The sequence below is a fragment of the Dryobates pubescens genome, chromosome 34 (assembly GCF_014839835.1).
Source record: "Dryobates pubescens isolate bDryPub1 chromosome 34, bDryPub1.pri, whole genome shotgun sequence".
Taxonomy (NCBI): domain Eukaryota; kingdom Metazoa; phylum Chordata; class Aves; order Piciformes; family Picidae; genus Dryobates; species Dryobates pubescens.
In genome coordinates, this window is record NC_071645.1 from 6,715,489 (window position 1) to 6,736,323 (window position 20,835).

At 55.9% G+C, this 20,835-nt stretch overlaps 1 protein-coding gene across 3 annotated transcripts in view; it reads right to left on the bottom strand.

Annotated features, from left to right (window-relative positions):
• The window catches only part of B3GAT1 (beta-1,3-glucuronyltransferase 1), a 61,117-nt gene extending 43,031 nt beyond the window's left edge, over window positions 1-18,086 (bottom strand). For all 3 annotated transcript variants that reach the window (XM_054176097.1, XM_054176096.1, XM_054176098.1), the window contains exon 1: window positions 17,470-18,086. The gene's annotated coding sequence lies outside the window, so the exon portion shown is untranslated. The remainder of the gene's footprint in view (window positions 1-17,469) is intronic.
• Window positions 18,087-20,835: the final 2,749 nt, after the last annotated feature.

Genomic DNA, 20,835 nt, shown 5'->3' on the forward strand with positions numbered 1-20,835 from the left:
ATAGACATTGATCAGATCCATTCTCAGTCTCCTCTCCAGACTAAGCAGCCCCAGGGCTCTCAGCCTCCACTCACCAGGCAGGGCTCCAGTTCCTCAATCATCCTCATAGCCCTCCCTTGGCCTCTCTCCAGCAGCTCCCTGTCCCTCCTGAGCTGGGGAGCCCAGAGCTGGACACAAGGTCTTCCTGATGAGCAGAATGGAAGTGCAGCATGTCTGTGAGGACCTCTCAGCACACTTCTTGTTCCAAGTGGCTGTCACATTGACATAAAAGAAGTGGTTCCTCTCTGTGTCTCTGCTTTTCTCAGGGCAGAGCAAAGACCTTGTTTCATTCTGCCTCCTCAGCAAGGCAGACTCCCTGGACTCCCTGTGTCCAGGTCTGGGCCCCTCAATTTAAGAAGGATATTGAGATGCTGGAAGGTGTCCAGAGAAGGGCAAGGAGGCTGGGGAGGGGTCTGGAGCACAGCCCTGGGAGGAGAGGCTGAGGGAGCTGGGGTTGCTTAGCCTGGAGAAGAGGAGGCTCAGGGGAGACCTTCTTGCTCTCTGCAACTGCCTGAAGGGAGGTTGTAGCCAGGTGAGGTTTGGTCTCTTCTGCCAGGCAAGAAGCACCAGAACAAGAGGACACAGTCTCAAGCTGTGCCAGGGGAGATTTAGGCTGGATGTTAGGAAGAAGCTCTTCATAGAAAGAGAGATTGGCCACTGGGATGTGCCGCCCAGGGAGGTGGTGGAGTCCCCATCCCTGGAGGTGTTTAGGAAGAGCCTGGATGAGGCACTTGGAGCCATGGTTTAGTTGATCAGATGGTGTTGGGTGAGAGGTTGGACTTGATGATCTCTGAGGTCTTTTCCAACCTGGTTAATTCTATTCTATTCTATTCTATTCTATTCTATTCTATTCTATTCTATTCTATTCTATTCTATTCTATTCCATTCCATTCCATTCCATTCCATTCCATTCCATTCCATTCCATTCCATTCCATTCCATTCCATTCCATCTCTCTCCAGCTCCCTGAAGGGAGGTTGTAGCCAGCTGGGGGTTGGTCTCTTCTCCCAGGCAAGCAGGAACAGAACAAGAGGACATAGTATCAAGCTGTGCCAGGGGAAGCTTAGGCTAGAGAAATTTGCCCTTGGAATGTGCTGCCCTGGGAGGTGGTGGAGTCCCCATCCCTGGAGGTGTTCAAGAGAGGCTTGGATGTGGCACTTGGAGCCATGGTTTAGTTGTCAGGAGGTGCGGGGTGACAGTTTGGACTTGATGATCCCTGAGGTCTTTTCCAACCTTGGTGATTCTATGATTCTATGGACTCAGTTTCCCCTCCTCTACCCTACCCAGCACTGCTTTGGGCTGCATCCCAAGGTGCCCAAGCCTGGAGTGCAGCAGGATGCTAGCAGCAGCGGAGTGCCCGCGCTGAGCCCAGTCCGAACGCCAACCCTTGCCTGCTCCACAAGCCCTCTTCCCCCACAGACCAGGGTCTCAGCCCTGGATCAGTGCACAGCTGACAGTTTGCTCTGTAACAAGCATGACTCAGGCTGTTGGAGAAGTTATTAACTTCAGCAGCCAGAGTCTCTTCCCATTAGAGCCTTGTGGTGGGAGATGCCTGGGTGAGACAAAAGGGACTGCCAGGCGGAGCAGAGAGCACGCCAGACAGAGATGAGAAATGATGTTGGCAGCCTTATTAAAAGAGAGATTGGAAGAAGAAAGGAGGGGCATGGGTGGGGTGACAGCCTCAGAGGATTGTAACCAACCCTTTGCCACCAGGGCCTTCACAGCTCTCACATTCCCCAAAGCCAGGGGCCAGGGCAGAGGCCAGGGGACAGCTCCGGTCCCCCCTGCCCCACAGATCAAAGCATCCCTTCCACACACGTGTCCTGCTGCTGGCAAACCACACAGGCATTCAGCAGCAGCAGAACAGAACAGAACAGAACAGAATAGAATAGAATGGAATGGAATGGAATGGAATGGAATGGAATGGAATGGAATGGAATGGAATGAGATAGGATAGGCTAGGATAGGCTAGGATAGGATAGGATAGGATAGACCAGACCAGGTTGGACCTTAAAGATGGAATGGAATGGAATGGAATGGAATGGAATGGAATGGAATGGAATAGACCAGGTTGGAAAAGACCTCAGAGATCATCGAGTCCAACCTCTCACCCAACACCATTTGATCAACTAAACCATGGCACCAAGTGCCTCATCCAGGCTCTTCTTAAACAGTTCCAGGGATGGGGACTCCACCACCCCCCTGAGCAGCACATCCCAATGGCCAATCTCTCTTTCTGGGAAGAACTTCTTCCTAACATCCAGCCTGAACCTCCCCTGGCACTGCTTGAGACTGTGTCCTCTTGTTCTGGTGCTGGGAGAAGAGGCCAACCCCCAGCTGGCTCCAACCTCCCTGCAGGGAGTTGGAGAGAGCAAGAAGGTCTCCCCTGAGCCTCCTCTTCTGCAGGCTAAGCAACCCCAGCTCCCTCAGCCTCTCCTCTCAGGGCTGTGCTCCAGACCCCTCCCCAGCCTCCTTGCCCTTCTCTGGACACCTTCCAGCATCTCAATGTCCTTCTTAAATTGAGGAGCCCAGAACTGGACACAGGACTCCATGGGTGGCCTAAGCAGTGCTGAGCACAGGGCACAATGACCTCCCTGATCCTGCTGGCCACACTATTTCTGTGTCCTGGAGGACTGTCCTCTTGTTCTGGTGCTGCTTGCCTGCAAGAAGAGCCCAACCTCCACCTGGCTCCAACCTCCCTTCAAGGAGTTGTAGAGAGCAAGAAGGTCTCCCCTGAGCCTCCTCTTCTGCAGGCTAAGCAACCCCAGCTCCCTCAGCCTTGCAATTTGCTCCCAGCCCCAGCATCTCCTCACAAGATGCTGGTGACCATAACCCAGCACCCTCACAGTGGACAGCAACTCCTCCACAAAGGGCAGCAGCTCCCTCCCCTGGCTCCCTTTTGGGGCTTGCTTTATAGACAGCTACCTTTTATTGCAGGGTTTGTTTTTTTTGCTTCCTCCTGAGGCTAGACTGCCAGGCTGGAGGCAGAGACAGTATCCACACCTCCAGGATCCAGACAGCTCCACCTTGCTGCCAAGGGATTCATCCTGGAGTCATTTTCTTCACAGTTATGCCTGCCAGGGCCTTCTCCATGCTCTTGGCTGAATGTTGGCTGCTTGCACTTGGGAGAACTTCAGAGCTAACACAGCTAATAGCTCAGAGGAGCTAACTCTGTCCAGGCTGGAGGGGTTGGGTGCTAGGTTGGACTCGATGATCCCTGAGGTCTTTTCCAGCCTTATTGATTCTATGACTTCAAACTGAGCCACCCAAGAAGCACAGGATCATAGAAACACAGAATTAGTAGGAGTGGAAAAGACCTCCAAGATGAAGCCCAACCAGCAACCCAACCCCTCCATGGCCACCAAATCCTGGCCCCAAGTGCCATGGCCACAGGTTTCCTGAACACCTCCAGGCATGGGGACTCCACCACCTCCCTGGGCAGCTTCTGCCAATGCCTGACCACTCTTGCAGCAAAGAAATTGTTCCTCATCTCCAACCCAAACCTTCCTTGGCACAATTTCAGGCCATTTCCTCTCCTTCTACCACCTGAGACTGGGGAGAAGAGCCCAGCTCCCACCTCACTGCAGCCTCCTTGGAGGGAGCTGTAGAGAGCAATGAGGTCTCCCTCAGCCTCCTCTTCTCCAGGCTGAGCACCACCTCCCTGGGCAGCCTGTTCCAATGCCTGACCTTCAATGCTTCCTTGCAATCTTCTAGGAGGACTCCTGCTGCAGGTTGATATTTACAGTGCCAAACACACAACCAGATGATCCTCCACTGTTCTGCTCCAGGGGAGGATGATAAACATCCTCTGAACTCTCATCAGGCTGATTCATAGATTCATAGAATGCTTTGGCTTGGAAAAGACCTTAAAGGTCACCCAGTTCCAACCCCTCACACCCCTCACAGGACAGCAGGTTGCTCAAGGTCTCATCCAGCCTGGCCTTGAACACCTCCAGGCAGGGGACATCCACAGCCTCCCTGGGCAACCTGCTCCAGTCTCTCCCCACCCTCACTCTAAAGAGTTTCTTCTTAATCTTGTCTCAGTCTCTCCTCCTCAAGTGTCAATTCACTTCCCCTCATCCCATCACTCCAAGCCCTTGTACTAAGTCCCTTCCCAGCTTTCTTGTAGCCCCCTTCAGGTACTGGAAGGCTGCTCTAAGGACTTCTTGGAGCCTTCTTTTCCTTCAGGCTGCACAACTGCCTCAGCCTGTTCCAGGGTCTATTCTTAACCCTCATAGAACTGTCAGGGCTGGAAGGGAGCTCAAGGCTCAGCCACCTCCAACCCCCCTGCCATGGGCAGGGACACCTCACACCACAGCAGGTTGCTCACAGCCACCTCCAGCCTGGCTGCAAACACCTCCAGGCAGGAGGCTTCCACCACCTCCCTGGGCAACCTGTGCCAGGCTCTCACCACCCTCCTGGGCAACAACTTCTTCCTCACAGCCAATCTCAAGCTCCCCACTTCTACTTCTGCTCCATCCCCCCCAGCCCTATCCCTCCCTGACACCCTCCAAAGTCCCTCCCCAGCACCACTGCTCTAAGAAAGACCCTGGAAGAGCTACAGAATTATTCATCAGTAGTGACTTCTGGAGCTCTAATCTCCATAACCAGCTGCTGCTCATCCCTGTGGACCACAGCCCAGCTGAATAAACCTTTCAATGGCCCTGAAAACCCCCTCCCCTCAACCCCCCATCACACAGCCTGTCCTGGGGCACAGCATCCCTGCCAGAGCTGAGGAGGGGGAGGAGAAAAACGTTGCTGTGGTTCACCAAGGCTGTGGGGAGGCTGCAGACAGAGAGAGTGCCATGAAGTGGCTGGCAGCCTCTCAAGGGTGGCAGGCTTGTGCCAGCTTCTGCTGCTCTCTCCCAAATTAGAAGCAAAACGTGCCACTAGAAAGTCAGGTGAAAGCTGCCTCTCAAGGAAGCAAGAGGCTGCCTCAGGAGCTCTGCATCCCAAAGCTTCCCTGCTAGGCTGAGCACAGCTGCTGCCACCCCAGAATCACAGAACTGTCAGGGTTGGAAGGGACCTCAAGGCTCAGCCAGCTCCAAGCCCCCTGCCATGGGCAGGGACACCTCACACCACAGCAGGTTGCTCACAGCCACATCCAGCTTAAACACCTCCAGGCAGGAGGCTTCCACCACCTCCCTGGGCAACCTGGGCCAGGCTCTCACCACCCTCCTGGGCAACAACTTCTTCCTCACGGCCAATCCAATCTCCCCACTTCTATTTCTGTTCCATCCCCCCCAGTCCTATCCCTCCCTCACACCCTCAAAATTCCCTCCCCAGCTTGCTTGCAGCCCCCTGCAGATCCTGGAAGGCCACAATTAGGTCTCCTGGGAGCCTTCTCCTCTTCAGGCTGCACAACCCCAACTCCCTCAGTTTGTCCTCAGAGCAGAGCAGCTCCAGCCCTCTGCTCCTCCTCGTGGCCCTGCTCTGGACACCTTCCAGCCCCTCCAGATCCTTCCTGGAACTCAGGGTTCAGCTTTGTGCAGTGCCAGACCTGCCTCCTTGCCTCTAGCCAGGGGTTTCTGACACCCTTGCCCTCCCTAAACCGTGCTAGGCTTTAAGCAGAGCACCATTCCCCTGCTGGCCACACCAAGCCCCCCTGGGGGCAGATCGATGGCATCGTTACAGACATTTGTGTTCTGCAGCCCCAGGGGCTGAGCTGGGCAGTGCAATGTGAAGCACAGGAGACATGAACAGAGCAAGAGGCATCCTCCCTTTCTCTGTCAGGCAGGGGCACCACCCAGACACCATTCCTGCACAGTCCTGCCAGGCTTCCAGCATTATTGAGAGCAGCTCTGCTTGGGGGTGCTAGGGAGGGGGGAGAAGCTGGACAGGAGGCAGCAATGGGCACTGGCAGCACAGGAGGCCAAGGGCAGCCTGGGCTGCATCCAGAGCAGTGTGGGCAGAGCTGGAGAGAGGATCCTGCCCCTCTGCTCTGCCCTGGGGAGACCTCACCTGGAGTACTGCATCCAGCTCTGGAGTCCTCAATACAAGAAGGACACAGAGCTGCTGGATTGAGTCCAAAGGAGCCCACATCAGAGGGCTGGAGCAGCTATCCTACAAAGGCAGCCTGAGAGAGCTGGGGCTGTTCAGCCTGGAGAAGAGAAGGCTCCAGGGATAGCTTAGAGCTGCATTTCAATATCTGAAGGGGAACTACAAGGAGGGCTGGGTGGGGGCTGTTCAGAAGGGCCTGTGGGGATAGGACAAGAGGCAATGGTTTGAAACTGGAGCAGGGGAGATTTAGGTTGGCCAACAAGAGGAATGAGGGTGAGGAGACACTTGTATAGGTGATGGAGCTTCCATCCCTGGAGCCATTCAAGATCAGACTTGCTGTGGCCCCCAGACACCTGATCCAGCTGGAGCTATCCCTGCTGGCTGCAGGGGGGGTGGACAAGATGACCTTTGAGTGTCCCTTGCTACCCAAAGCATTCTGTGATCCACAAAGCTCCCAGTTCAGAACAGGCTGCAGCTTCCTCCCCATGCCTCACTCTCTCCTTCAGAGGCAGCCTCCCAGATCTGCCTCCCAGCACCATCACAGGCATCTATTATTCAGGAGAAATAGCAACTTATTCATGAGCCCCAGAGAGGTTCCAGGCTCTGCACCCAGTCTCTGACACCATTCCTCCTGCAAAGCTGCTCTTATCTCAGCAGAGGGGAGCAGTGCTGCTCTCCCTGAGAGCCCTCCAGAGGCTTTCACAGCTCTGTTATGGGGAGGGACAGGAGTTAACAACCCTGTCAGGCTGCTCCCTCACCATCTGGTTAATGTAGCTCATTAATGGCCCAGCACAGGATGGGTCACCTCCTGTACACTCCACAAACTCCAACCTTTCCCTTGTGCTTGCAGTTACAGCTCCCCTCTGGCATGGAGGGCAAGGAGGACATGGGGAGTGACATGGTGCCCAGAGGGGGACAATGACCTAGAGAGTCATAGGATTGTTTCAGCTGGAAGAGACCTCCAAGATCATCAAGCCTGACCTCCAAGATCATCCAGTCCAGCATCAACCCAGCACCACCATGGCCATTAAACCATGGCCCCAAGGGCCATGGCCACAGGTTTCTGGAACACCTCCAAGGATGGGGACTCCACCAGCTCCCTGGGCAGCCTGTGCCAGTCCCTGACCACTCTGGCAGCAAAGAAATTGTTCCTCATCTCCAACCTAACCCTCCCCTGGCACAATTTCAGGCCATTTCCTCTCCTTCTATCACCTGAGACTAGGGAGAAGAGCCCAAGCCCCACCTCACTGCAGCCTCCTCTCATGGAGCTGTAGAGAGCAATGAGGTCTCCCTCAGCCTCCTCTTCTCCAAGCTGAGCTGGGGGTCAGCTCCCTCAGCTGCTCCTCCCCAGCCCTGTTCTCCAGACCCTTCCCCAGCTTTGTTGCCCTCCTCTGGAAGTGCCACAACACCTCAGAGTCCTTGGAGTGAGTGGATCAAAGCTGAACCCAGGATTCAGGAGTGCCCAGTACAGGTCCCCCACCTCCAGGCACCAGCAGCAGCCTCACTCCTGCCCTGCCCTGCAAGCACTGCTGCATGGAAGAAGGTTTCTGTGGTGGCTGTAGCTCTCCTGCTCGTTGCCACAGGCCCCTGCAGAGTTACTCACAGAGCAGGGAGGCAGTGAGAGCAGGGAGGCAGTGATGGGTTAGTGGGGAAGGCACCAGCTGGAGCTGGGGAAACCTCACCTGGCTGCACAAGCCAGAAGCACTGCAGGGCTGCCAGGGGCTCAGCACTGCTCCAGGGTCACAGGTTGTGGGAGTCAGACGGAGTCAGCACAGAAGATCATCTAATCTGCTCCCCTGTGGCCACAGCAAGGTCACTCCCCAGCTCTTGCTGGCTTTTGCTCGTTCCCCAGACGCTGGACTGCCTGAGGACTTCCCCATGCAGCCTAAAGCCTCCAGTAAGTCGAGCTCTGGCCCTCCCAGGGCTACCTGAGTGAAGAGCAAACATTTCTGCTCCAGCTTCAGGAGCTGCTGAGCAGATGGAAGTGCAAAGGATGACATCTAAGGAGTTCAGCCAGGATGCTTCAGCACCAAGGTGGTATTTATAGAGGGAGGTACCCCAGCACCCACTCCCTGCAAGAGGCCAGGGGGTGCTGCACCCACCCACAACCACCAGAGCCACCACTCAGAGCAGCACCCCAGAGGGTCCTGGCCCTTGCTTTGTGCCACCTGGATGAGAGGAGAGGATGGGATATGCAGAAACTCAGAATACTTGCACAGGGCCAGCAAGATGAGCAGAGGCTGGAGAGCCTCCCCTGTGGGGGCAGGATGAGAGAGGATGAGAGCTGCTCAGCCTGGAGAAGAGAAGGCTCCAGGGAGCCCTTAGAGCAGCCTCCCAGTGCCTGAAGGGGGCTGCAAGAGAGCTGGGGAGGGACTTGTGACAAGGGCTTGGAGGGATAAAATGAGACTTTGAGCTGGGAGAGGGGAGATGGAGACTGGAGATGAGGAAGGAATTCTTTCCAGTGAGGCTGGGGAGACTCTGGCACAGGTTGCCCAGGGAGGCTGTGGCTGCCTCCTGCCTGGAGGTGTCCAAGGCCAGGCTGGATGGGCAACCTGGGCTGGTGGGAGGTGTCCCTGCCCATGGCAGTGGGCTTGGGACTGGATGAGCTTTAAGGTTCCTTCCAAGCCAAAGCCTTCTATGGATCCATGAAGCCCATGGAGAGGTTGGTGCCTGGCCCAGTTCTGGGGGCAGGAGTTCAGCTTCTTAGTCCCTGGGAGCCGGAGTGGGCCCCGAGCGACGCCGGCATTATGTGGTGATAATGCTGGGGGTATTATAAATGCTTTGCATGCCAGGCAAATCCTGGAGCAGGCTTCCAAATCCCCTCCAAATCCCCACTTGCATCTCTACATTCATCCATTCATGAAATCCAGAGCAGAGCCTCAGCATCCCTCCTTTTGCCGCTGGTCCCTTTCCAGCCGGAGGGGAGGGTGAAGCAGAGCCAAGGTCTCTCTTCTGGATTAGGCTTCTTTTGTCTTCCTGGAGCTGAATCTGAGCAGGGAACTGCTGGGGCATTGCTGAGTGACTCCCAGCAAGGCAGCTGAGACAAATCCCAAGGCCCTTTCTCCTGTCACAAAGTGAAACCTGTTCTCACTCTCCAGCAGCTCTTGGCCCCCAGCTCTTAACCCCAGCCAGCTGTGGAACAGCAGAGGCTGAGGCTCTGCCACCCACACAGCAGGGTGAGTGGTGCTGAGCAGGCTGGAGGAGGGAGACCTGGCAGGGCAATGGGCACAGCAATGTGCCCTGGGGGGCCAAGAAGGCCAATGGGATCCTGGGGGGCATTCAGAGGAGTGAGCCCAGCAGATCCAGGGAGGTTCTCCTGCCCCTCTGCTCTGCCCTGCTGAGACCTCACCTGGAATATTGCATCCAGCTCTGGGCTCCCCAGCTCAGGAGGGACAGGGAGCTGCTGCAGAGAGGCCAAGGGGGGGCTATGAGGATGATTGAGGAACTGGAGCCCTGCCTGGTGAGTGGAGGCTGAGAGCCCTGGGGCTGTTCAGTCTGGAGAGGAGAAGACTGAGAGGGATCTGATCAATGTCTATCAATAGCTGAGGGCTGGGGGTCAGGAGGGAGGGCACAGGGCCAGGCTCTGCTCAGCTGCACCCTGGGGTAGGACAAGGAGCAATGGATGGAAACTGCAGCCCAGGAGGTTCCAGCTCAGCAGGAGGAGGAACTTCTGCCCTGGGAGGCTCCCAGAGCCCTGGAGCAGGCTGCCCAGAGAGGTGTTGGAGTCTCCTTCTCTGGAGCCTTTCCAGCCCTGCCTGGATGTGTTCTGTTTCACCTGGGCTGGACTCTGTGCTCCTGCTCTGGCAGGGGAGTTGGAGTTGATGATCTTTGGAGGTCCCTTCCAACCCCTCACACCCTGTGAGCTGCAGCTGTCAGTGTGGACAGCTGGCTCCAGATGAATTCCCACTCACAGGGGGTCAGATGAGCTGAGCTGCACCCTGGCAAAGCTCTTTTCTCTTTACTACACAGCCCAACATCTTCACTCCACTTAAGCAAAGGCCTTCCCCACCTCTCTGGGGAGTAAGCAGCCCTGGTTCTCTGAGCTACAGCTTTCAATTCCTGCACTGGGCTTTGACAGGGCTCCCAGGTGGCAGACAGTGCAGAAGAGCAAATCTTTCTGACAAGCCAGCCCACCAGTCTGGAGTGCACAAGGCAGCAGTGGAAGGAGACAGCCTGAACTCCACTTTGCACCTTGCATGAGGAGGCCACCAGCTGCTGTTATTGCAGGGAGGATAAGCAGGCTCCAGCAGACAGTGTGGAAGGAACTGGAGGAGCAGTGAGCATCTCCCTCCTGTGAGACAGAGCAAGCCAAGCAGAGGGGGAGGATGTGGCCTCAAGCACAAGCCCTGTGAGGAGAGGCTGAGGGAGCTGGGGTTGTTTAGCCTGGAGAAGAGGAGGCTCAGGGGAGACCACCTTGCTCTCTGCCCTTTTTGTTTCAGACCTAGAGCCACTCAGACCTCAGGCTTACCTTCCAGATGCCTGCTGGAAGTCAAAACATCAGCACCAAGTTAGCATCAAGCCACACTGACAAATCTGACAAAGCTGGGGTCAGAGTGGCTGAGAGCAGCCAGGCAGAGAGGGACCTGGGGGCACTGGTCGATGGCAGGCTGAACATGAGCCTGCAGTGTGCCCAGGCAGCCAAGAGAACCAAGGGCATCCTGGCCTGCATCAGGAAGAGTGTGGCCAGCAGGAGCAGGGAGGTCATTCTGCCCCTGTGCACTGCACTGCTGAGGCCACCCCTTGAGTCCTGTGTCCAGTTCTGGGCTCCTCAGTTTAGGAAAGATGTTGAGATGCTGGAAGGTGTCCAGAGAAGGGCAACAAAGCTGGGGAGGGGTCTGGAGCACAGCCTTGGAGGAGAGGCTGAGGGAGCTGGGGTTGCTTAGCCTGCAGAAGAGGAGGCTCAGGGTAGACCTTCTTGCTCTCTGCAGCTCCTTGAAGGGAGGTTGGAGCCAGCTGGGGGTTGGGCTCTTCTCTCAGGCAAGCAGCAGCAGAACAAGAGGACACAGTCTCCAGCTGTGCCAGGGGAGGCTTAGGCTGGAGGTGTGGAGAAAGTTCTTCCCAGCAAGAGGAACTGGCCATTGGAATGTGCTGCCCAGGGAGGTGGTGGAGGTGTTCAAGAGGGGATTGGCTGTGGCACTTGGTGCCATGGTTTAGTTGTCAGGAGGTGTTGGGTTGGACTTCATGATCTCTGAGGTCTTTTCCAACCTTATTGATTCTATGATAAAGCCTTTAGGAGTGCAAGGGGATGGGAGCTGCTCCCTGGCAGGGTGAATTGTGCTGTGCTCTCCTCAGAGCTCTCAGTGCCTCAGCTCCCTGGAGGGGGGGAGTGCCCACTAAAAGCTGTAGGAGGCTACACTCAGCAGTGACTAACAGGCTGCATTACTTGGAGCACTTGGGGGTGGTCCACGTGCCTGGATCAAGACATGGAGACTAATTATTGGCCACACCCTGTGGATCTCTCCTCAGCAAAGCCCTTGTTAGCTTCTGCAGGTGGATCCAGCCCTGGTGACACCTTGCCAACACCAACACAAACAGCTGGAGGGAAAAGGAGAATCCAGCCTCAGCCTTCAGCCCCTCTGCTCTGCAAAGATCACCTCCCTTGCCACCAGGGAGGCAAAGCATTGGTAGGTAACTGATTCAGGATCTCCACAAGCAAAGCATGAAAGACAAGATGGTAATGACAGGATGACAGAATGGTTCTGGCTGAAAAAGGCCTCTGAGATCATTGACCAGCAACAACAATGAGGTGAGAGGCTTTGGGGGGGGGATGGTTCTCTGGGCTTGGTTGTGATCCTGCTCCTGAGAGATGGATTAGGTACCTGACATGGACCTGTTTGGGTTGCCAAAGCTCTCTGAGATCATCCAGTCCAACCATCAACCCAACCCCACCATGGCCACCAAACCATGGCCCCAAGTGCCATCCATGGCCACAGGTTTCCTCAACACCTCCAGGCATGGGCACTCCACCACCTCCCTGGGCAGCCTGTGCCAGTCCCTGACCACTCCAGCAGCAAAGAAATTATTCCTCATCTCCCACCTAACCTTCCCCTGGCACAAGTTCAGGCCATTTCCTCTCCTTCTATCACCTGAGACTAGGGAGAAGAGACCAACCCCCACCTCACTGCAACCTCCTCTCAGGGAGGTGTGGAGAGCAAGGAGGTCTCTCCCCTCAGCCTCCTCTTCTCCCTGTTCTCCAGACCCTTCCCCAGCTTTGTTGCCCTTCTCCAGACCTGCTCCAGCAAAAGATCTCCTTGGAGAACAAGGACCCATGAGAAAGCCCCATGCAGTGAGCCCCTCAGGTGACACAGCTTCTGGAAGGTGCTTTGCCTTTGGGTGGGTGGATGGAAACCACACCAAATGCCTCTTCTGCCATATCCCCAGCATCCAGCTCCAGCTCACCTAACTCTTCATGGCTAAACATGCAAAGGATGGCTGCAAGAACAAGTGGAGGGTGAGAAAACCACAGAGGGCATCACCCACAGGGCAAGGTGCTGACCAAGGCTTGCTGCTCGCTCAGACGTCGGAGATCTTGCTGCCAAACCCCTGTGAAAAGCAGCTCTGGAAGCCAGGCAGCCTCTGGCACCGCTCACCCCTGCAAGACAAAATGCAGTGATGCAAGACAGGGCCATCCCCTGCTGTCCCAGGCACTCAAATCTGCCCAGGGGCTTTTGTTTGGAGGAGAAAAGAGAAAAGCTCCTTTTGCACAGCTGGGTTGGTTGGGTGGGGTTTTTTGTTTGGTTGTTGTAGTTGTTCTTGGTTTGGTTTCATAGAATGATAGAATCAATAGGGTTGGAAAAGAACTCAGAGATCATCAAGTCCAACCCATCAACCAAGACCTCCTGACTACTAGACCGTGGCACCAAGTGCCACATCCAAGCCCCTCTTGAACACCTCCAGGGACAGGGACTCCACCACCTCCCTGGGCAGCACATCCCAATGGCCAATTCCTCACCTCCTCTTCCTCACCTCCAGCCTAAACTTCCCCTGGCACAGCTTGAGACTGTGTCCTCTTGTTCTGGTGCTGCCTGCCTGGCAGAAGAGCCCAACCCCCACCTGGCTCCAACCTCCCTTCAGGGAGTTGCAGAGAGCAAGAAGGTCTCCCCTGAGCCTCCTCTTCTGCAGGCTAAGCAACCCCAGCTCCCTCAGCCTCTCCTCCCAGGGCTGTGCTCCAGACCCCTCCCCAGCCTCCTTGCCCTTCTCTGGACACCTTCAAGTCTCTCAATGTCCTTCTTGAGCTGAGCAGCCCAGAGCTGGACACAGGACTCCAGGGGTGGCCTCAGCAGTGCTGAGCACAGGGCACAAGGACTTCCCTGCTCCTGCTGGCCACACTCTGCCTGCTGCAGGCCAGGATGCCCTTGGCCTTCTTGGCCCCCTGGGCACACTGCTGGCTCCTGTTCAGCTGGCTGTTCACCACTACCCCCAGGTCCTTTTCTGCCTGGCTGCTCTCAGCCACTCTGCCCCCAGCCTGTAGCTCTGCCTGGGGTTGTTGTGGCCAAAGTGCAGCCCCTGGCACTTGGACTTGTTTAATGCCATCATTCATCATCATCAATGGTTTGTTTTTCACCTAATAGAAATAGAGCAAGGGCAGGGGAGGGCAAAAGCACTGCAAAAGGCAAGGCTCCATGAACCACCACAGCATGAACTGCAGCATCTGCCCTCAGAATCACAGAACCACCAAGGTTGGAAGAGCCCTCAAAGATCATCAAGTCCAGCCTGGCACCACAGACCCCATGACTAAACCATGGCTCCAAGTGCCACATCCCCTCTTGAACACCTCCAGGGATGGGGACTCCACCACCTCCCTGGGCAGCACATCCCATGGGCCAATTCCTCTTGCTGGGAAGAACTTTCTGCTCACCTCCAGCCTAAACCTCCCCTGGCACAGCTTGAGACTGTGTCCTCTTGTTTAGAAGCCACTCCTGTTCATTACCCAAGGCTTGTGCTGCTGCACCCTGAGGGTGCTGGAGAGGATTAAGAGGGCAGCTGTGCTGTTTCCCTTTCAGAAAGCACTGGTCTGACCCTAAGCAGCCAGCCTCACAGGAGGGCAGAGCCTGTGCTCAGACTTTGTTACTGGAAGCCTTTTTGTGGGCAGCTCAGGCCAGCTGGCCCCAGCTGCAGGTCAGAAAGGTGCAGCACCTCTGAGAGCCCAGGACTTGCACCCTGGGGGGCTGGCTGCTCTTCCTACCCTCAGAACTGCAGGGTGAGAGGCAGCAAGAGGCAGACCAGCACTGTGGGTGCAGCAGCATTCTTCTGCCTCTGGCTGGTTTCCCACTACTTCTCCCAAGGGAAGTGGTGGACTCCATTGGGCAGTTTGAAGGCTCAGCTTGGCAGGGTGCTGAGCCAGCTCACTGCACCTCTGCTGTCACTTAGAAAGCTTGGACCACATGATCCTTAGGGACCCTTCCAGATGATCCTTAGGGTCCCTTCCAGATGATCCTTGGGGTCCCTTCCAGATGATCCTTGGGGTCCCTTCCAGATGATCCTTGGGCTCCCTTCCAACCTAGCATTCTGGCATTGCTCTCTCCAACTCCCTGAAGGGAGGTTGGAGCCAGGTAGGGGTTGGGCTCTTCTCCCAGGCACCCAGCACCAGAACAAGAGGACACAGTCTCAAGCTGTGCCAGGGGAAGTTTAGGCTGGAGGTGAGGAGAAAGTTCTTCCCAGCAAGAGGAATTGGCCATTGGGATGTGCTGCCCAGGGAGATGGTGGAGTCCCCATCCCTGGAGGTGTTCAAGAGGGGCTTGGATGTGGCACTTGGAGCCATGGTTTAGTTGTCAGGAGGTGTTGGGTATTAGGTGATAGGTTGGACTTGATGATCTCTGAGGTCTTTTCCAACCTGATTCTATGGTTCTGGGGAGTCTGTGAGGAAAGAGAGCAAAGCCAGGTATGGCTGGAGCTGGCTGGAGCTCTGTGAGACACTGTCCCAACGAGGACAAAGGCACAGGAGAGCAGAGCCCACAGGCAGTGTGTCAGGCCTGTGCTGCACACAGGGTGACAATCCCCTCCTAGGGCTCACCCTCCACTCTGGGCCACCTCCATGGCCCTGGGCACTTTGAGATGCAGGCTAAGGAGTGGGAAAGCTCTCCCCCTCTCCTCCCTGCAGAGACATCCATCACCTTCCCAGATGCCCTCTCACTTTGCTGTCCCCAAATGACCTGAGGCTTGAGTCCCCTCTTCTGCACCTGCAGCCTGGCTTGGAGGGAGGCAGCTCTCACTGAAGCTGCTCCTGTGTTGCTCTGTGACTCCAGGTTCACAGGGCTGTGCAGGAGAAGCTGACAGTGCTCCAGCAGGACTGCCTAGGGGAGGGTGCCAGGAGGCACTGACAACTCAGCTGCATGAGGCAGGCAGGTACTCAGAGCTAACCACATTGATTTCATTGCTCTCCCTCTGTTTTTCATCCCCCCCCCCCCATCCACATTCAGCCAGGAGCACAGAACTGTTCATCAGCCACCTTCCCATTCTGTTAGCACCCCCTGGCCTGCTGGCTTTGGCTGTGTCCAAAGCTCTTTGCTCCCACCACAGAATTAACCCCTCCTGGGAGAAGTACTCTTCTTGTCCCTGTCTAATCACTCAAGTCCTTCCCCACAGCATCTTCCATACTCCTCAGGGCTTTGAGGCTGACACAGCCAACAGAGTTGAGTGCCACATGCAGGGAGAAGATATTCTGCCCTCTTTTTTTCCAGCTGCCTCCACCTCCCTACCTCTTGTTGAGCCCAGCTCTGCCAGGTAAGCCAAGCAAGCCCAACCACCTCAATCCTCTAGCCAGCTCCTGGCCAACTCACCCCCACTGGTGATCTGAGCACAGAGAAGGACTAATTACAGAACAAGGCAAAGCAAGATGCATCTTAGGTGACTTAGGAGACTGTCCTTATGTCAGCAGGGATTACTGATGGAGCCAAGGAACGGCTTGAAGCTCCCCTGTGTGTTCCCCCAGCCCTTCCCTCATATTTATGGGCACACAAGCCCAACCTCACTCATTTGAGGGAGCTGCTGACACCTCACTGTGGGTGTCCAGGGACACCTGCAGCTTAGACAAGCACATACAGACCTATGCAACAGACTGCAGGGGCTCTTCCAGCCCATAATACTGGACCCTGGACACTGTACACCAACTCTTCCATCAGTGGTGGCACACTGGGGCTTTGTGACTTTGTGCACTGTGTGATTTGCTCATTATCTAAGGAACCAAAGCAAAGGCTTCCAAGCCCCCATGCCAAGACCCAGCAAGAAGCCCCTGAAGGCAAGGGGAGGAGGAGGTGTCAGATGGACAGCACAGAACAGATATTGCAGCAGCAAGGACCTGCCAAAGGGAGTGAGGGACACCCAGCCAAGACCTCTGCTTGCTGGGATTGAGTGGCTGTGGGCTCTGCAGCAGAGAACATCAGCTTCTCCCCAGCTCTTTCCCAAACCCCTGGGCTTACCTAGGCTCCACAGCAGTGAGCACCAGCTTCTCCTCATCTCTCCCAAAGACCTGGGCTAAGCCACCTCCCAGCACCCTTTGAAGTTGTGCTTTCTAGCCTGACTGAGGGAAATTAGGACTCTGAGGGTCAGAGACCTGGGGATGGAGTCAGGGAGAGGCCCAGCAGAGAAAAGGGAAGCATCATTTCTGGGCTGTTTCATCGACTGCAATGGACTTTCTCCCCATAAACACTGCTCCTCATCCCCACCCACTCCCACCCCAGAACACGACACAGAGATCACTCCTCAGACGGCAAAGCATGGCTCAGCCATCTCCTGCTCCTCCAGCAGATAGCACTCGGCAGGCTTTTCCCTTTAAGCAGCCTCAAAGTTGGCTCTCGGCACTGCTGGCACGAATGAAAGGGATTTCAGTTCCCCCTCCTCCTAAATCCCTTCCCTTTCTGTGGCCAAGAAAAGGCAGAGGATGACCAAGGGGAGAGCAGAGCAACTCTCCCGGCTGCTCTCACCTCCCTCCTGCCTCTCTGCAGGGCTGCAGGGTGGGCTGGGAGGGCGCGGGGCCATTGTAGTCCCCAGGCAGCCTCCCCAGGAGCCTCGGCAAGCCCGGCAGCGGAGCCCAGAGCAGGAGCAGCTCTGGGAGGGCAAGGCTGGGAGCAGAGTGCTCCCGGAGGCGACCCACGGGCAGCTCTCCCCCTAATCCAGCCAGCCTTCCCCAGGCAAAGCAGCTCGGTGTTTGTCCTCAGGCATCCAGCCTGAAAAAGGCGGGGGGGGGGGGGGGGGGGAAGGGAGGGGGGAAGGTGGTGGGGAAATAAAGTGATGCCCAACACAGCGGCCGCCGGGACCCATTCTGCATGCCTAAATCCACCGGGAGGGGTAGGCAAACCCTCTGGCTTCCTCCCACCGCCTGCACGCACATCACATCCCCACGCACATCACATCCCCACGCACCCAGCCTGCGCGGAAAGGCTTCTGTCCTGCTGGGCTGAGCCGTGCCATGGCTGCAAGAGGCAGAGGTTACCTTGTTCCCAGAGCCTGAGCCGCCCTCGCTCTCCATCGCGGCCGGGAAGCTGCTCCCATTCATGCTCTAATCCCTGGGAACAGAGGCACGATTCACAGCCGCTCTTCACCCACCGGCGTGAGCTCCCCGCAGCAACCTCCTCCTCCTCCTCCTCCTCCTCCTCCTTCTCTCCTCCCTTTTTTCCCCCCCTCGTCTGTTGGGTCCCGGTTTCCTTTTTTTGTCCCCCTTCTCTTTTCTTTTCCGTGTATTCCTTCTCAATCCCGACAGCAGACCAAGACCCTCCTGCGCTGCCGCTGCCTCCTTGCTCCGCTCGCCAAGGAACAGCGTTGGAGAGCTCCTTCCTCCTCCGCTGCCTCCGCGGACCTCCGGATCCCCAGGTCTGCCTCTCTGCAGCGTGGCGTTGAGGGAAAGAAAGAGAGTGAAAGAGGGAGGGAGTGTGCAAACAGGGAGGAGGAGGAGGAGGCCAAGGGGGTGCGGGAGGAAGAAGCCAGAGCGTGGCTGGCTGCTTTGTATCCAGAGCGGTGCCGACAGCCCCTTCCCTCCCCCCCCGCCAGAGGAGGACCTGCGCTGCTAATGGTCTGTACCAATTTATTCCACTCGGGCAGGGGCACTTCGCCCTGCGACGGGAGGAAAAGCCAGGCAAGGCTCGGCGATGGCCCCTCAAGGAATTGGTTCCTGCTCTCCTCCCTCGGCGGCATCACCAGCCCCAGGCTCGGGGAGACGCTCTCCCAGCCCAGCAGGGAAGGCAAAGAGTGGGGCTGGGAAGGGCTGGGCGTGAGGGAAGGGTCTCGCTGGTGAGGAGGCTCAGCAGCTCCCAGAGGGAGCCGTGACCACATGCCAGGTGGAAGGCAAGGTTCCCCTCCAGCCCCTCTGGTAGGCAGCCTGGGCTCTGCTCCACTTCCCACCCACACTTCAGCAGAAGCACCCTCCACTCCTCGTCCTGCCTGCCTCCAGGGCCGGGCTGATGGCTCCCAAGCTGAGTGCCCCGTGGGCTTCACAAGCAGTGGGCAACACGCCTTAGAGCTCATGCAATTCCCCTTCTGCCTAGCACCGTGTCTTTCCATGGCTCCCCTCAGCCAGCCCTACCCAAAGAGCACAGACTCCCCACACCCACCCTGGCAGCTGCCTAAGGGTCCTGGCACTGGGTAAAGGGCAGCAGGAATGTACCTTCCCCGTGGGAGGAAGGCTCTGGACTAGGGCTGCCTCTAGTGCAATCAATTGCACCAAGCCCAGTGGGCAGACAGGACACTTCTGTGACCTCTAACAATGCAGCAGGACCCTGGGGATGCTGCCTTCCCTCTGTGGATCACCTGAAGGTCACAGGGCTAGAATGGACTGAGGGACAAAGATCTTACCTCCTGATACTGCCCTTTAATAGTTAACCCAGGCAGGGCTGACTCATACTCAGCAGCAGATCTCTCTGAGATGGCTGAACTCCACAGTACCTGTGTCTCTGAATGCCACACTCGCAGCTGGGCTGCTTAACATGAGCCAGAACTCAGTCCTGAGGGTGGGGGGCAAGCTGCTTTCTACCTGCCCTGCCACTGCTGCCTGCTCACCTGCCTCCAAGCAGAGCAGCTCCCTCCACACAGCACCAGCCTCTTCCTGACTGCATATTCCACAGTGGACATGCACAGATCCACAGCTGCTGCTCCCCTCTTACACCCCCTCTTCCAGATCTGGTAAGGGTTACAGTGCCATGGTAACCTGTAGGTATAGACAGATCTATTTATGCTTTACCAGAGGAGGAACAACAAAGGAAAAACACAACCTTCCAGCTCCTGTGGAAAGCTTCAGCACTCCCAGGGAGCTGAGGTTTGCACTGTGGAGCAGACCCTGAGATCTTCACCACTGATGCCCTTTTTGTTTCAGACCTAGAGCCACTCAGACCTCAGGCTTACCCTCCAGATGCCTGCTGGAAGTCAAAACATCAGCACCAAGTGAGCATCAAGCCACACTGACAAATCTGACAAAGCTGGGGTCAGAGTGGCTGAGAGCAGCCAGGCAGAGAGGGACCTGGGGGGAGTGGTAGATGGTAGGCTGAACATGAGCCTGCAGTGTGCCCAGGCAGCCAAGAGGGCCAGTGGCATCCTGGCCTACATCAGGAAGAACGTGGCCAGCAGGAGCAGGGAGGTCATTCTGCCCCTGTACACTGCACTGCTGAGGCCACAGCTTGAGTCCTGTGTCCAGTTCTGGGCTCCTCAGTTCAGGAAAGATGTTGAGATGCTGGAAGGTGTCCAGAGAAGGGCAACAAAGCTGGGGAGGGGTCTGGAGCACAGCCCTGGGAGGAGAGGCTGAGGGAGCTGGGGTTGCTTAGCCTGCAGAAGAGGAGGCTCAGGGGAGACCTTCTTGCTCTCTGCAACTGCCTGAAGGGAGGTTGGAGCCAGGTGGGGGTTGGTCTCTTCTCCCAGACACCCAGCAGCAGAACAAGAGGACACAGTCTCAAGCTGTGCCAGGTGAGGTTCAGACTGGATGTTAGGAAGAAATTCTTTCCAGAGAGAGTGATTGCCCATTGGAATGTGCTGCCCAGGTAGGTGGTGGAGTCACCATCATTGGAGGTGTTTAGGAGGAGAATTGATAGGGTGCTTGGTGCCATGGTTTAGTTGATTAGGTGGTGTTGGATGATAGGTTGGACACAATGATCTTGAAGGTCTCTTGCAATCTATTCTATTCTATTCTATTCTATTCTATTCTATTCTATTCTATTCTATTCTATTCTATTCTATTCTATTCCATTCCATTCTATTCCATTCCACTCCATTCTATTCTATTCTATTCTATTCTATTCTATTCTATTCTATTCTATTCTATTCTATTCTATTCTATTCTATTCTATTCTATTCTATTCTATTCCACTCCATTCTATTCTATTCTACTCTACTCCTATTCTATTCTATTCTATTCTATTCTATTCTATTCTATTCTATTCTATTCTATTCTATTCTATTCTATTCTATTCTATTCCTAACTGCACCATCCCAGTGCCTTCCTCCTGAAGTGAAGCAAGCAGCAGCCCCCAGGCTGCTGCCTCAGGTGGAATTGTGGACAAGAGGAGCTCTGAGAGTCCCTCCCAGCCCAGTGCATTCTGTGATTCTGAGAGCTGAGCTTTGTTGACACTGGCAAGGCCTGCACAGGACAGAGCAGGGAGATGATACCTCCAGGCCCAGTGCTGAAGGACTGTCCACAAAAGGTGCTGCTCAAAATCTGGAGCAGCCTCTCCCCTCAAAGCTGCACCTACTTTGGGAATGAAGAAGGATTCATAGATTCATAGAATGGGTTGGGTTGGAAGAGACCTTCAAGATCACCCAGTTCCAATCCCCTGCCATGGGCAGGGACACCTCAGACTAGCTCAGGTTGCTCAAAGCC